This window comes from Larus michahellis, chromosome 1 (assembly GCF_964199755.1).
Source record: "Larus michahellis chromosome 1, bLarMic1.1, whole genome shotgun sequence".
Lineage (NCBI taxonomy): Eukaryota > Metazoa > Chordata > Aves > Charadriiformes > Laridae > Larus > Larus michahellis.
In genome coordinates this window covers 65,430,448-65,445,160 of record NC_133896.1, presented here as the reverse complement: position 1 = coordinate 65,445,160, position 14,713 = coordinate 65,430,448, and the positions used below count along the sequence as shown (strand labels likewise).

At 40.7% G+C, this 14,713-nt stretch overlaps 1 long non-coding RNA gene across 2 annotated transcripts in view; it reads left to right on the top strand.

Moving 5' to 3' along the window:
• Positions 1-1,334: 1,334 nt before the first annotated feature.
• Positions 1,335-14,713, top strand: part of LOC141741827 (uncharacterized) — a 37,845-nt gene continuing 24,466 nt past the window's right edge. Inside the window, exons 1-3 of one of the 2 annotated variants that reach the window (XR_012586494.1) lie at positions 1,335-1,437; positions 5,053-5,264; positions 8,673-12,984. This is a non-coding gene — a long non-coding RNA (uncharacterized LOC141741827). Of the gene's footprint in view, positions 1,438-5,052; positions 5,265-8,672; positions 12,985-14,713 lie in introns of those variants that run through there. The other variant, XR_012586493.1, reaches the window with a different exon arrangement.

Here is a 14,713-nt window from a genome sequence, read left to right as displayed (position 1 = left end):
ACGAAGAGTAATGGTTTTAAACTGAAAGAGGGGAGATTTTTCACTCAGGGTGGTGGGACGCTGGCACAGGTTGCCCGGAGAAGTTGTGGATGCCCCATCCCTGGAAGTGTTCAAGGCCAGGCTGGATGGGGCTGTGAGCAGCCTGGTCTAGTGGGAGGTGTCCCTGCCCATGGCAGGGGGGTTGGAACTAGGTGATCTTTATGGTCCTTTCCAACTGTAACCGTTCTGTGATTGTCCCTTATAGATCCTTTGCATTATGTTATAGATGTAAGATACTTCGTTATTTTACACGTGGCTGCATTTTGTGCATGTGTAAGTAAGTCTCAACTAAAAAGATAAGATGTGAAACCACTTTAAATGTAGCCTTCCCCGCCTGTGAACATCAAATTTTCAGGTGGGATTGTGTTAGGGGGCTGTAGGGCTGCTGGTCTGGGAGGTTTTCCTGCTCTCTGGGATTTTTTCAGGCTGTCCTGAGGATTTGCAGAGGGATGAATTGAAGCCGCCTTCCCTCCCTTTGGTTGTGAAGAGCAAATTGCGCAACTAAAGGCTGGAAAAAAAATATCCCCGTCTGGCTCTGCCCCTGCAAAGGAAGGTCTGTGCCTGCCTGCGTGATCATAAGTGGATTCTTAGACACTGAAGGACGGCTCAGGGCATGTGAGCTGGAGAAAGGCTGAAGTTCTCACGCTATCTCAGGACACAGCTTGGAGTTATTGTTTAAATAAACACTCTACTCACGGTGGGTTGAAAGAAGGAGGAAAAAAGGAACATGCAATGTCTTGGGGAGAGAAAGGTGCGGGCATTAGAAAAAGTAGACGTTCCAGGGTTCCATGATTTAAAAAAAAAAAAAATCCACAGCAAATTAATTGTAAGTATTTTAATGGAAAAGCTAATGTTTTTTTAGAAGCAAATGAAAATTAATGTAGCTTTTAACTTCATGTGTTGCTATTTTAGAGGCAGTCTGGGACTCAAAATGAGCAATTTAACTTCTTTTTTACCAGAACTTCAGACAGCGGTGGGTGTACGGGGTGGCTGGAGAGAAACTGGCATTATTCTTGTTTTAGGGTATACCGCAACATAAGAAACTGGGGCACCTTCTTTATTCCCAGAAAACTCAGGGTGAGGGAACTGGCTCCACGCTGAGGAGTCCGGAATCCTTTTGCCCCTGCTTTACTCTTTGTCTCTTCCATTTCTTTCTTTAAGGGGGGAGGGAGCTCTGGCCTTTCTTGTCACTTGGTCTGGCTAATGTCATCCCCCTTTTGTTCTAACGTGGCATATCACAGGAGAGGCCACGTTAATGAGAATAGTTTCACTAGAGCGCCACACTCCTTCCTTATAAATGAGGAAAGGTTATGTACGGGAGCAGAAAGGTTGGAGATAAGCTGTGGGGTACCAGCTGGGAAAGAGGAGCAGGAATCTGTGGAGAGAAGGAAGTTGGAGGTATGTGGCAGAACTACAATGGGCAGGGGGAAAATGTAACAGAAGAGCGGAGTGATAAAAAAAATAAAAGAATGGGCAGGATAAGGCAGGAAAAACAATGGGGGAGACACATCACCACTAGTAAGGAATGTAAACTCTGTTAGAAACTGTTAGACCCTTTTGCTGACATACAGACACAAAAGCGTTTTCAGTGAACAATAGATACTACATTCTCAGCACATATGAGTGAGGGCTACTGAGGAGATTAGAAAATAGTCTAAAAAATGTGAAACATTTCCTCCCCTCCTCCTTTTCCCTGCCCTCTTCTCTGTTCCCTAATTCCAGCACAAACATGAATTCCGGATAGTTTTTATAGTTGAAACCAATTTGGTTTCCTGCACAAAACACACCTGAAATGGATTCAGGATTTAGAAAATACTCTTACAGAGGGTGCCCTCAGATGTCCCTGACATCACATATAGATTTACAAGCTCTTGGCACATTGGCATTGCCTCTGTTGAAAGAACTATTGAATTGTTATTAACTTTATTTTGCAAGTATGTACGTTTATTTGTGCTTGTGAGATCAGTGTGACTAAAGAAATGGCAGTTTGTTCTGGACTTGAAAATCTTTAATGAGCTTTCTGAGATAGACTTCTCTCCTTGTAACTAGGAATGCTGACTGGAAAGTTTGGGGGATAGGGTGGGTGAAGGGAGGGGACAGAGAAAGAATTTTGCCTGCACAGCAGTTCAGGCAATGCTTAGCCAAGATCTGAAATAGAAATGAATTTAGGCTTTTTCTTATCTGAAGAAAATAATAATAAAAAAAAAAATCATGTAACTGTTTGCCCCGTTAATAGCAATTCCTTGAAGTTGACTTATGTTGGATTAACACCTCTTCTCAACTGACTTGCACAAAAAGAAACCCCGAGTCTTTTGAGAGGGAAAGACTTTACCAGTGCCATTTGCAGATGCAAAGCAACGTAGCTGGGATTACCCCTGAAAGGATCGCAACTTGTGACGGATGATTGCTCATTAGATTTTTGAAAAAGAGATTTAATGATGACGCATATAGTGACTAAGGGATGAGGAATCACATACAAAAACATTTGCTTTCTGTCCGGTGTCTCATGGAGTCACGCAGGTCAGAAAACCAGATATTTCTTTATAAGACTTATTTCTTATTCTGACCAGATGTGCTTGGCCTAAACCATGCAGCCTTTCTCCATCAGAAGTTCCCCACAAATAATATTTATGTTAAAGTTTTGGTAGTTGGTCCTTTCACTCTTCTTTCCCTTCCCCCCACCCCTCTCTCTGCGTTAGGATTTAGGGAACAAGCTGGGTTTGTACCCTGGAAACAGATTATTTTCGGCTGCAGGAGCCTTAGAGGAAACGGGTGTAAGTGTGAACATTGAGGTGTACAGTTTAAATGAGAAACAACTCGACAACAAGGGCTTCATCTTAAATACATGCAACATTATTCCTGGGTGCATCTCGAGGACCACGTGGAAAATGAAGTGCCGTTAGTTCAGTGGTGGTTTTTGGTGTTTTTTTGTTTTTTTTTTTTTTTTAATTTTCGATCCCATAGTTGAAGGTGTTATATCCAAGTGCCGGCTAGTCAGGAACAGCCGGACTGTTTGTACATCTGTCCTCTTCCTTCTGGTGTCGTTTGAGTCCCCCCGCCGGGGGAAAGGGAGCCGGTTCTCCCCCTGCCAGGAGCGAGGGGACACACTGCCACCGCGTGTTCCCTGCCTGGAACGGCACGACTCAGCCCGCTCCCCGCCGCTGCTCCTAAAAAGGTAAAACTTTTGGAAAACAGACTTGGAGACGACTCAGGCAGGAGTTAACTCCATGTTTAGAAAGCTGAGACCGGTGCTTTACTGCAATTTTATTTGTTGCAGGACATGGAACTGAAGTTCAATCTGTCTTTTGCACCAGGCACTTGTATCCTGTACTGTTTTACAGTAACATATCCATATCTTTCATCCCGGCATCATTTTTGGAAGCAGAGAAACAGAAGATCATCTATTTTATTCTGTAGGATAATTTTAAGTAAAGATTATTTTCAGAGCCACCTAGGGGAAAAGTGCTACTTTTGCATTGGTAAAATGAGTGTGATAGCGGTTTTCTGCCTGAGAGGGATGTGGCAATAAAAGCAGTAGAAGCCACGATTGGGACTCTCTACCTGACCTAGACAGAGTTCAAGGGAGCGGCAGATTGCCTGAGGGAAGAAACTACACACAGACACACACACACACACAATGGTAATAATCCTCATTGGAACATCACAAGCCTTCATTCACTTTGATGAGGTGAGCGAGCACTGCTGGTTTTGGAAATCCAGGCCATAGCCTAGAGCTGACCAAACGTCCTGACTTGAGAAATGTCATATCAAAACTGCCATATGGCCGTGAGCTTTCCTTTACATCTCAAGACAGCCAAAGGCTGTGGGAATTCAGGATGGTCCTGAAGCTGCAGACAACAGTGTCTCCTCAGGCATATAGATAGCTGTTTTGTTGTGTAGTAGGACAGGAATAACTTGCATCCTGACCTGGGTGATAAAGCAGTCTTCATCGGTCTTGCCTCAGTTTGTTTCTTTCTGCAGCTGGAGGTGTTGGTTATCTAGCCCACCTATAACAGGGTGGCAACTGATGTTGGCCAATGTTGTAGCCCTCACGTAAAATCTGCACAGACTGTTGAACAGTTTTACATGCTGTCACTGCCACACGGGGCTTGATCTGATGGGAGTGGGATGCTACTGCTAGAGACCTGTAGAAATCTACATTGGGATGCATTCAACCAGGGGATATTTTTGGATGCTATCACCAGCACAAGTTGTGGGGTTAGATCAAACTCTGGTACATGAAGTAGATAGAGCAGTCTCCAAGAGAAATTGTCTGTGTGTGCGGCTGTCCTTGTGTACAATGGCATCGGTCCTGCTTTGTGATGCTGTTAAAAGGTTTTGACGCAGTGGAGGAGACAGCAGGAACAGAGAGAACTGAGATAAGGTTTTTAACAGGCCTGACTATGAATCACCTCCGTGGAGATTCCCCAGTGGGGTCCAGGCCTGTTTTGCTTGTCAGTGGACTCCTCTTTGCACTGCTAGTAGGGGAGAGCCTGGCTGCACGGCTCCATTGGGAAGGTATTTTTCAGGCCTTTACCACCTCCCTGCAGATCTTTTGTGTTTTTCAGGACCGGTGCCCACTGTGAACTGGTGGCGGGGGTCCAACAAATTCTGGGGGGAGGTGGTAAAAGCCCCTCTGTCCTAGCCAGTCAATATCTTGTGGATAACGTTCCCTTGACTGCTCTCTTACACAGTTTATCACAGCTGGCTCAAGGCTTGCTAGCAAAGCAGGCAAAACCAAGCAGCAGGGAAGCACGGGCAAAGTTAGTAAAGCTGCATTTAAGCATTGATAAAGTAACAGCATGGCCTGTCCCTGTGTGGGACTGTTTGCTGCCCGAGTACCTGCTGCCCTGGGCAATTGCCTGTGCCTAAGGTTTGCTCTCTTATCCTCATTTATTTCCTTTCCAGGTCCCTGTGCTCTGTTTTATCCTACCACTCCTAGTCTCTCTCTTTAGTAGTAAACTGTAATGTTTTAAAAGTGTGATTTTTCCCCCCCCTTTTTCTTCTTTTTAGGCTCAGAGATGCACATAACCAGTTTTTGGAACAAAGGTGGTGCTCAGCCTCTGTCAGCTCTTGAGTCATCTGGGCGCTGGGGAGACAGCCAGGAAAGATGTAGGAAGACATATTCGAACGGTCTTATCAGATGCTATGCTAAAAAGAGCAACGATGTAATGTGACTTGTTTGCAAGGCTTGGAATGAAAGGAATGAAGCCGAGCTAATTTCAGTAAGCTGCAATCAATGCTTTGAGTAGCACGCTTATTCAGTTGTCTCAGGCGGTGGTTGTTTTTCCATGCATTAGCATTTTGGTCACTGTAGTAAAAGAACATGTTGTATACATAGGTGGATGTGTGAATACTCTTAAACACTTGACACAGGAGCAGAATGCCAGTTTTTATTGGAGTTGTCATTGCATGCAATATCATCTAGAGTGTCTGAATTTTATCAGGGCCCTCTCGTTAGGCACTGCACGTGAGAGATTTTTGTCTTCATCTTGTGGTACAAGCAAAGAATACATCCAAATGACTGATGCCTCATCTTCATATACAAGTCAGGGATGGAGGAATTAAATGCTGTTCCTGAAGAAATGTGGTAACCCAGAAATTGAAAACCATTTTTTATTTATTGGCATCTAATTTCAAGGTGTAGGAGATGTGGTTATTTAGGACATAGTAGAGCAATGTCTTAAAGCAATCTTTCTTCTAGTGTTAGTAGAAAGGCTTTTACTAGTTGTATTTCCTCCATCAAAGCATCTTTTGAGATAAAACTAAAATTTAGTGGATTTTTTTTTTTTAAAACAGAGCTATCAACACCTCTCCCCCCAGCAAAAATAAACTTATTATTATTTTTGTCAAATTATTCTATTTTTTTTCTTATTTTATTTCGTGAAGTTGTAGAAAACAGATATGGAGGGACTTGAGGACATCTATTCCTTTTCTGCTGTAAAATAGGATTAACCATATCTAAAATATCACAGATATCTATCTAATTGACTTTTAAGATATTATTTAATGCACAATGGGAGGCTATTGCTATATGATACTGTCTTTCCACAACCTGAGGATGCACACGTGAAAGATCAGTTATAATAGACTCTCATCCGCATAATGCCAGATCAATGCATCCAAACCAGTCACCACAAGAAAATGACAGAATACACTAAAACGTACAGGAGATTAAGTTGGAAGGAAACCAAAGTGTGTATGCGTATTCATTTTGGGTTGGATGCTTAACTCTTCTTTCGCAGCTTTGTGCACAAAGCAGTCACGAAGCTGGCTGGCCTTTTTTCTTGGGAAAGGAAAATCTCAGATAGGCTCCAGCTGCCAGAACAGTTTATAAGCAATCTGTGTGTGAGACCAGCAGGTCCAGCTGGATAGCAAGAACTGCTGTCAAGAGCTGCTCTATAAACACAATGATTTCCCAATGGCCTCTTTTTCACTGTTGTTCTCCCCCCCTTTTTTTGGTGTGTGGGGGGGTAAGTCAGACTGATTAACTTTTTATGGGTGCATTTTTGGTAGTAATTTGACATGGGTGAGCCAAGTAAGGTAAAGTACAGTCCAACCTGATCATGGCTCAAAATAAATGCAACCAGTTCTGCGCTATAAACAGCTGCCTTGTTTCCTATACTTTTTGATTTTTATAACTCTCTCTTTTTTGGGGGTTTTGTTGTTAGCATAGACAATGCTAACATATTCTAGGCATTTCCAGCACAGGTTAGGGAGTGACATCAGAACAGAAAAATGTCTGTCCTGGGTCAGACCAACAATCTAGGTAGCCTACCAGTCTGTCATGGTGGCCAACAGTGGATACCTAGTATAAAAAAAGGTGTAATAGTACTCCCTTAAGTACACTTCTGCAGCTTACAGCAATGTGCGGCTCAGGGGTATCTTTAGTCAGAGGCAGTACCTTTGTGTTTAATTGTCTTTAATGATTTTCCCCCATGAATTTGAATAATGTCTTTTTGCATCACTATTGCCCTTTTGTAATGGGTAATACAGCTAAATTATAGGGTATGAGAAGATATATTCCCTTTTGTGTTTTTTGAGTGTGCCAAATGATAATTTCACTTGATGTAATCTATTTTTGATATTATGAAAAAAAGGAATAGAAGTTTCCTCTCTGTGCTACTGATTATACAGTTTGCTATTATGTTCCTCTGCAATTGGTTTTCCAGGCTGAAAAGTCCTAACATTTTAGTCACTCTTTGCATGCAAATTGTTTCAGACTGTAGATTGTCTTTATCGGCCTTCACTTTTCTAGCTCAGCTCTACCATTTTTCAGATAGGACACCAGAATCGCACACAGGATTTGGGGTGCTGAGACACCTTGGAATTATACAGTAATATATTCATTATTTCCCATTTTCTTCCTTATTTTGCACCTCATAATTCCTTTATGTTCAGTTAGCTTTTTTGACTGCTTCTAAGCTGATGTTTTGAAGTCAAACACTAGTGCAAAGGATTCTTTGTTTGGCCTTCACATTTCCTGCAAGGATATTGAACATAAAAAATTTTAGTTACTATTACAGAGTTAGTCCTTGATAAGAACATTGTGACACAAGCCAAAAATACCACTGGGACGAGAGTCAAAACTGGACTCTCCCCTTTGAGTTGCCTGACTGGCTTATCCATGAAACATTCATGTACAGTGTCTAAAAATACCCCAGTGTGACATTTAAATCTACATAAAAGTAATTAAATTCTCTTATTATTATGGTATTTCCAGTCCTGGCAGACTCTCTGAGCCTCATTTTTCCCTAGCTTGTCATTGTTAACTGTCCTTATCTTGACCTGATTGCTGGTGATGTATATACTTTGCCTTGAGAGCTGCTTTTAAATATTTTGCCTGACACTTTGGTATGAAAGCTGAGATTTGCAATTGGACATCCAACCACTGCTGTAGTTTTGATGGTCTCACAGGGTGTCCGTGGTGCTGTGGAATACACATCGGCTTTAACGAGGAAGGTTAAGTGTATAAACACACACACAAACTTGTAGTTTTAATTTGTGAAAAAGAGACACAGGTCAAAAGGAACTAAAACAAAATATTGAAGAGAAACATAGTCCTTACCTGTAGAGAGTAAACGATGGAAGAAATCCAAAGCTGAATTACTTGCTTTGTTCCAAAGACTGCAAAATGTTTTACAAGTATTCATGAACTAAACTTGACAACATCACCAAAACAGAATAATTGGCAACTAGTTCCCTACCTACAGCCATCTGCCAAATTAAATGAAACTTTGGGGATTTTTCTGCAAGCATGCTCTAGCTGTGGCTTGATCAATATACTCCAGCACTTTTATGTCCTCCCTATTCTTTGCTCCTTTGTTGCATAATAAATTCATGTATATTTATCAGTACCACAGCATCTGCCATCTGTTAATCCAGGTGCTAGATCTAAGCAGTAGACGTTTTCTGTGCCAGTGGACTGTTCCTTGCTACGTCTCTGAAATTAAGTACCATTTTAATATTAACAGGAGATTTGGATGTTGTTCCTTCCTTTGCCAGTTTGTGGAATCTTTTAGATAAATTATAGAAATGTATGCAGTCCCGTTTTGGCCTCCGTAGTATCCTGTTTCATTTTTAGCTTAATGAAAATTGTAACTATAGGAATTTCCTTCTCTTGTACACTTTAGATTACTCATATACTGTGCCAGCAAGCACTGGATTTCACTCCTCCTCGTCAGCTCCAGACAATAACTTCGAATGGAATATGGGAGCTTTGTAAAGCACTTCCTGAAAATCTGAAGTAATCCAGCCAAAAATCTCCCTGATGCGAAGCCACTGGCAGTAACGGAGACACAGCAAGAAGGAATATTGCCTTGGCGTCCACTAAATCTCTTTCATTTGGTTTTGGCAAGACACTTATGAATTATTTTTTTTAAAGGAATCAGTCAGTCTCTCCATAATCTGAATCCAAGTTGTCTATTCTTATTCAAACGGTACTTTTTCTGGCACTGATGACACTTAGTTGATCTTTAGACGTGCTGTTGATAACTTATTTCTTGATGCTGCAAAAAGCCCATATCTCAATAGGCAATTCAAACTGGAATATTCAACTGAAGTCTAAGTAGAAAAGAACATTTTTTGTCTAGGTCTTAGCTGGAAGAAGGGACGGCATAAAGTTAAGCAGAGCCTGCCAGTTTCTAGGAATGCAGTGGCCAGTAATTTAACCGGAAAGATCACTGTGAGCATCATCTGTTACTGACAGGCCTCCTGCCAGCCTCTCTAAAAACCCCACTTAAAATTTTCCTTACTAGACCTGGAATCACGTGCAGCCAAGGATTGGAATTTCTTCCCCCAACTCTGTTTTTTAACATGAAAAGGCCACCAAAGGCTTCCAGTTATTAAATCACTGTTTTGTTTAGAATATAAAATAATAAGCCAGGGCATGGCATTTATTTAAGACATATTTATAGTTAAAAGAGATGAAATATAATAAGTCTCCCTTCTGCCCACTCTGATCCTTGCAGGTCTGGTTGTTTCCTCTTATGCAGCAGGTGTCATCGAACAAACGCGTACAGCCTCTTCTGGGTTGCTAAGGAAGGGTCTGGCTCAGGGTACTGTTTCATGCCACCTCTCACATGGGTTGCCACTGAAATGGTAGTTCCCACTTCTTCCCTCGCACTTTCAATTAAAAGCTTCTGCTTTTTCCTTTGTGTGGGACGTAGCAGTAGTTTGGCCAGAGGGCAAGAAGGCTTACCTTGCTGCTGCTGAAAAACTAGCAATTCCTTTTTGGTTAGGGTAGTTTTCTGTGAGACTGGCAGATGAAAGAGCAGGATCAGATCTTCTGGCAGTAGCAGGCAGGTAACTTGAAACTGCGTGACTGTGGGTCTGCTCCCTCTTGCAGGCTGCCCCTCACCTGGGAGTCTCTCAGCTCCCGTTGCCACTTCATGCCTTTTTCTCCTTCCTCCCTCTCTCCAAAAAGTTCAGTGTAATTCAGGGTGCAGCAGCCCACATGCGACAGACCTTGCTCTCTTGCAAGATGCCAGACATAAGAGAATGCACGGTATTGAAAGCAAATTAAGTAGTTTCATCAAAAATAGATACTTTTCTTTTTTTTTTTCACTTACATATATGTAAAATGCATACATGTAACTGCAGACAATTAGAAAACGTGCATGAGTTACTTTCCATTAGCTTTCCCTCACTACTGGGATCCATCACCAACAGCTTGTTTATTCCCTCCCACCCTGAGTAATTTATCTCACCTTTTCTCCATCATGGGGAGATATTTGAAAACAAACAAAACCCCGAAAGCTCTGTCTTCACAGGATATATGCTATATTCCGCAGCTCTGAAACAAGATCTTTGCAATATTTCAGATCAAGGAAGTTGAATACTGTTTATATAGATCTCTGGTGCTGTATCAGCTTTCTAGGATTGTTTTTTTCCTCTGCTTCTTTTCCTACCCTATTGTGCGAGCTGCTCTGAGCTTTTTGAACTACTGTTCAGTGCTGGGCTGTGTTCTGCTGTGAGGTATGGCACTATGTTAGTAAGGGGTGATGTGACTCTTCTTTTCTGTGTATGAGCACACAGAGGTATGCACAGACAAGCACAGACTAATGCTCTCATTCTTCCATCCAGAGGAGCTTACTGGAGAGGAAGAAACTGGATTTCTTGTCTACTCGTAGCTACGGACTGCAAATAGTTTTCCAGAGACGTCAAGCTTTTAATCAGTTGCAATTCCACATGGACAAAAGACCAAAGAACAAATAATTTATGAGGCGAAGAGCATAGATTTATGCATTCATTGGTTTTATGTGAGACCAAGGAATGCATGTTTTATCCAAACCAGCATAGAAGTTTAACCCTTTTTTATTAATGTATTCCCCCAAACCATATATACCGTTATTATTAACATTTATTAACATATTCCCAAAACCGTTATATCTTTGCATGGATTGCCGTTTGCACTGGGGGTGAGGGACAAAAATGTCTTGGGCTGCTGCCTGGTGTCCTGATCATTTGATAGGGAATTTGTCCATAGAATAACATGGCTGCACAGTATAACGTTTAGCTCTTTGTAGCCACACATCCTTCCTCTGAAAGCCAAGGTATGAGGAGGGGGTGTGTGAAAAGGTAGGGCTACTGTGTGTTGCATCCTTGTACGAGCTGGGGTTTGTCCAGAGCACAGTCTGTGTCCACCTCAGAAACACTCTGCAGTCCATCAGTTCAGAAACAGCCGCAATAAGTCAGTCCAGCAGACAGGGCAGTGAAAAGCTCTATGACAACTCTGAGCTTGCCAGTTAGAAGACAGAGAGAACAGAAATCTCTAGGAGATCTCCTACTTCACTTGGCCTAAAGACACATAGGTTTTGAATCCTGAGCTCCAGTCCAGGACTTCAGCCCTTCTGCCAGCAGTTAATTTGTTCTAATTATGAATTTCCGTGATTCGTTGATTGAGCCATTTCTGTTGTATTTATCACATCAAATGGCTCCTTATCTTGTAGCAATAATGCTGTTCTATCCCTATTTTTAGCTCTTCCAGAAGGAGAAGTACCGGAGAAGATAAATAGTATCTTCTGTTTTGTAAAGGGTAACTGTATATATTATTACAGGCTTCAGTGTGAAATAGATGTGCTTAACAAAACCGAAAGAATCTATGCATCAAACACTGAGTATTTTGCTTAAACACAACTACAGTTGTCAAACAGAAGGTCTTGCCTGTGTTCTTTTTCAAAAAATGGTTTATAATTGCTGACATTATTTCTTGGTGATTACTGTACATGGAAGAAAAGTGTGACTGCACTTGTCAGCCACTTTTCCTACACAGTGATATTTCTTTTCAGAAATTATACAACCTTGTCGCCTACTGAGAAGTAAATTAAAAGGCACTGAGATTTATTCCCTGAATTGAATCTCCAATTAAAGTTACAATTGCTCAAAGTGTTGTTTATTTTCCTTTTACAAACTTAGAAAAAGACTACTTAGAATATGGCTAATGACATTTTTGATGGAGTTACAAGAAAATGTGCTTATATAATACTCGACTTCAAAATCACATGGAAACATTGCAGTTAAGTTCTGTGAAGCTCACTATACTCTTTAGTTCATTATGTTTCTTTATATGCAGATTAGAGACCTTATTCTCCTTCCCCACTTATATGTAATTCCACTCAGGCATTTGGAGCTGCACTGCTGTAATACTGTTGTCAAAAGAAACAGCAGCAAAATGCGAGTGGAGACTGAATACCTGGTGAAATTTCTGCTGACGACAAAGTAGAATTCTGGAGGAACACCAGCAGAAACAATCATCAGACATGGCAGACGTGGCAGAAAGAGAAGAACTGACTCATGGTCAGCACTATATATTCTTTATATCAGCAGCAGCTGTCATGCTCTTGATGAGACAAAAGAGGACCAGACTGAGAAGAGCATAGTTGAGGGTTAAACGTCATCACCAAAAGATCAGTCATAGGAATTTATTGCTTTGTTGTGAGGAGTACGTTTCGTGATATCTGAAGTCCAGCTAAAGTAAATGTGTTATAGCGCTAGTAGAATAAAAGTAAGAGCCAAGGTAAGCACAAAAGATAGCTTTCAAATTACTGGGTGGAATCCACACGGAAATAGCTGATTAGAACACAGAAAGGTTCTGTATATTTAGGGATATCTTAGGGGATGCCTACTGAGGATTAAAGACAAGAGCTTCACAGAAAGGAGGAAGAAAAATGTTAGCATCATTGGTGGTGGTGATCAGACTTCAATTGATTTTGCAGTTCCATATGTTCTGGAAGGGGACAGTTTTACTTTGATGTCCTCTTTTTAGCTGAGAAGAATGTCAGCTTCTTGACTTCAAACAGGTAGTGTTTGTTAGGCAGGACCAAAGACCAGGAGGTAAGGAGAAGAGGAGCTATGGTTTACCTTGAGCAAGGTGGAATCTGCTTCCAAAATACAGACAGGGAAAGGGTGACGTTTTCTGTTCTCATCAAGAGGAAAGAAGCTAGGAAAGAAAGAAGAAAGAATAACAAAAAGAGATGGAAGAGGAGTTAGCTTTTATCCACGATGAAAATAGAGCCTTCATATACTGTGTAACAATAGCAAGAAAATATTTGAACTTGGGCTTTGGTCAATCTGCTCCAAACTTAAATGAACTTTGAATTGTGCCTCTGTATTGTTTGTGCCTCTTTAATGGAAAAAAATAAAAGATTGGGAATAAAGGCGAGTTACATGTTACAATAAATGCATAGTAATGAGATTATAAATATACTAAATGGTTGTAATAAACATAAATCTGAAAATGTAAAATAAGTTTATGAAAGCAGAAATGCATTGGGTTATCATAAAATGTCTCATTAAAAATTTGGATACTTTATTTTCAGATTTCCACTTCTATACTTTTTTAATGAGACAAATAATATAGAAAAACGACAATTTCTGGTTGGTCACACAGGCCAATAAAAGTTTTAAGGAAGTTATTTTATGTAAGAAAGAATGAAGGGTGGGTTAAAGCTATCACACTGTAAATTGAAATGGAGATTCATAAAGTACCAATGAATTTTAATGTTTCATATCCACTGCATTATATTCTCCAGAAACAGAAGGTTACATTGCGGGGTCCTCTCTCCTGCTGAGACCAAATTGATACAGACAAAATTTCCATAAGGAAGTGCATGTTCACCTGTTGATATGTGCTGTGGAGTTGAGGCCTGAAGAACATACAGATTGCACTATCCTTTCAATATGACATGGAAGTAAAAAAAAAGACAATTATGCTCAGAGATATTATAAGCCATCCAAACACTTACAGCTCTAGAAAGGGATTTTTGCATAAACACAATACTTCAGGAGAAACAAGGATAAAATATGATGGCTATTAAGTAATGACTGGGTAGTGCGACCTTGAGGCCACTGAAGGTGGAAAGATTGCCACCTCATTTATTTTGAGCAGTAATGCCATCTTTTTTTTTTTTTTTTTTTTTAACGCTGAAGTAGCAATGATAAGTCGTGGCTGAAATAAAGACATTTCTTGCATGTCAAACAAAATGATGGATTGAAAGACGTGAGCTTTAACCGTGACCATCAGGAGAGCTTTTAGCTTTAAATTTAGCCTCCATGAGATGCATCTGAGATGAGGTAATCATGGATGGTTTAAAAATCTCTCACAAAGGTAGACGGCTTCTACAGAGAAAAATGAAAGGGTCACTTTGGTCATCTATCAGAATATTTCAGTTCACAGAAATAATCTGTACTGTGTCAGAGGCAAGCTAAATTGAGCTAAGTCAAGACTGAAAGGTACCATCTCGCTTGAAATATTGATGGGAAATATGGAAAACCCCAATTCAAATAATTTAATAAATCCTTAAAAATGATCCTCAAGTAGGCTTCTATTTGATGCAAGCACTAGATAGTAAAGAATATATAAAAATATTTAGAAATTAGCAATATTATCATTACCAATTAACTGCTTGTGTTACAGTGCTGGAAGGAAGCTGAAGTGATAGCAAGGTAGAGAGTGGGGGCCAGCCTTCATTCTTTCTTTAAATCAGCTTAGGTTAGGAGTCACTGAAGTAAAAATGAAACTATAGCCCTTGAAATGAGAGGAACCTTATTGTCAAGCACATTTAAGGAGAATCAGGCTAAACCGTTGCGTAGAGATTTCAAATCCTTGCTGGTAGTGTTACACACACAGTTCTTCCTCAGGACCACCTGCTCTGTTGCTCTTTGTTCTTCCTGT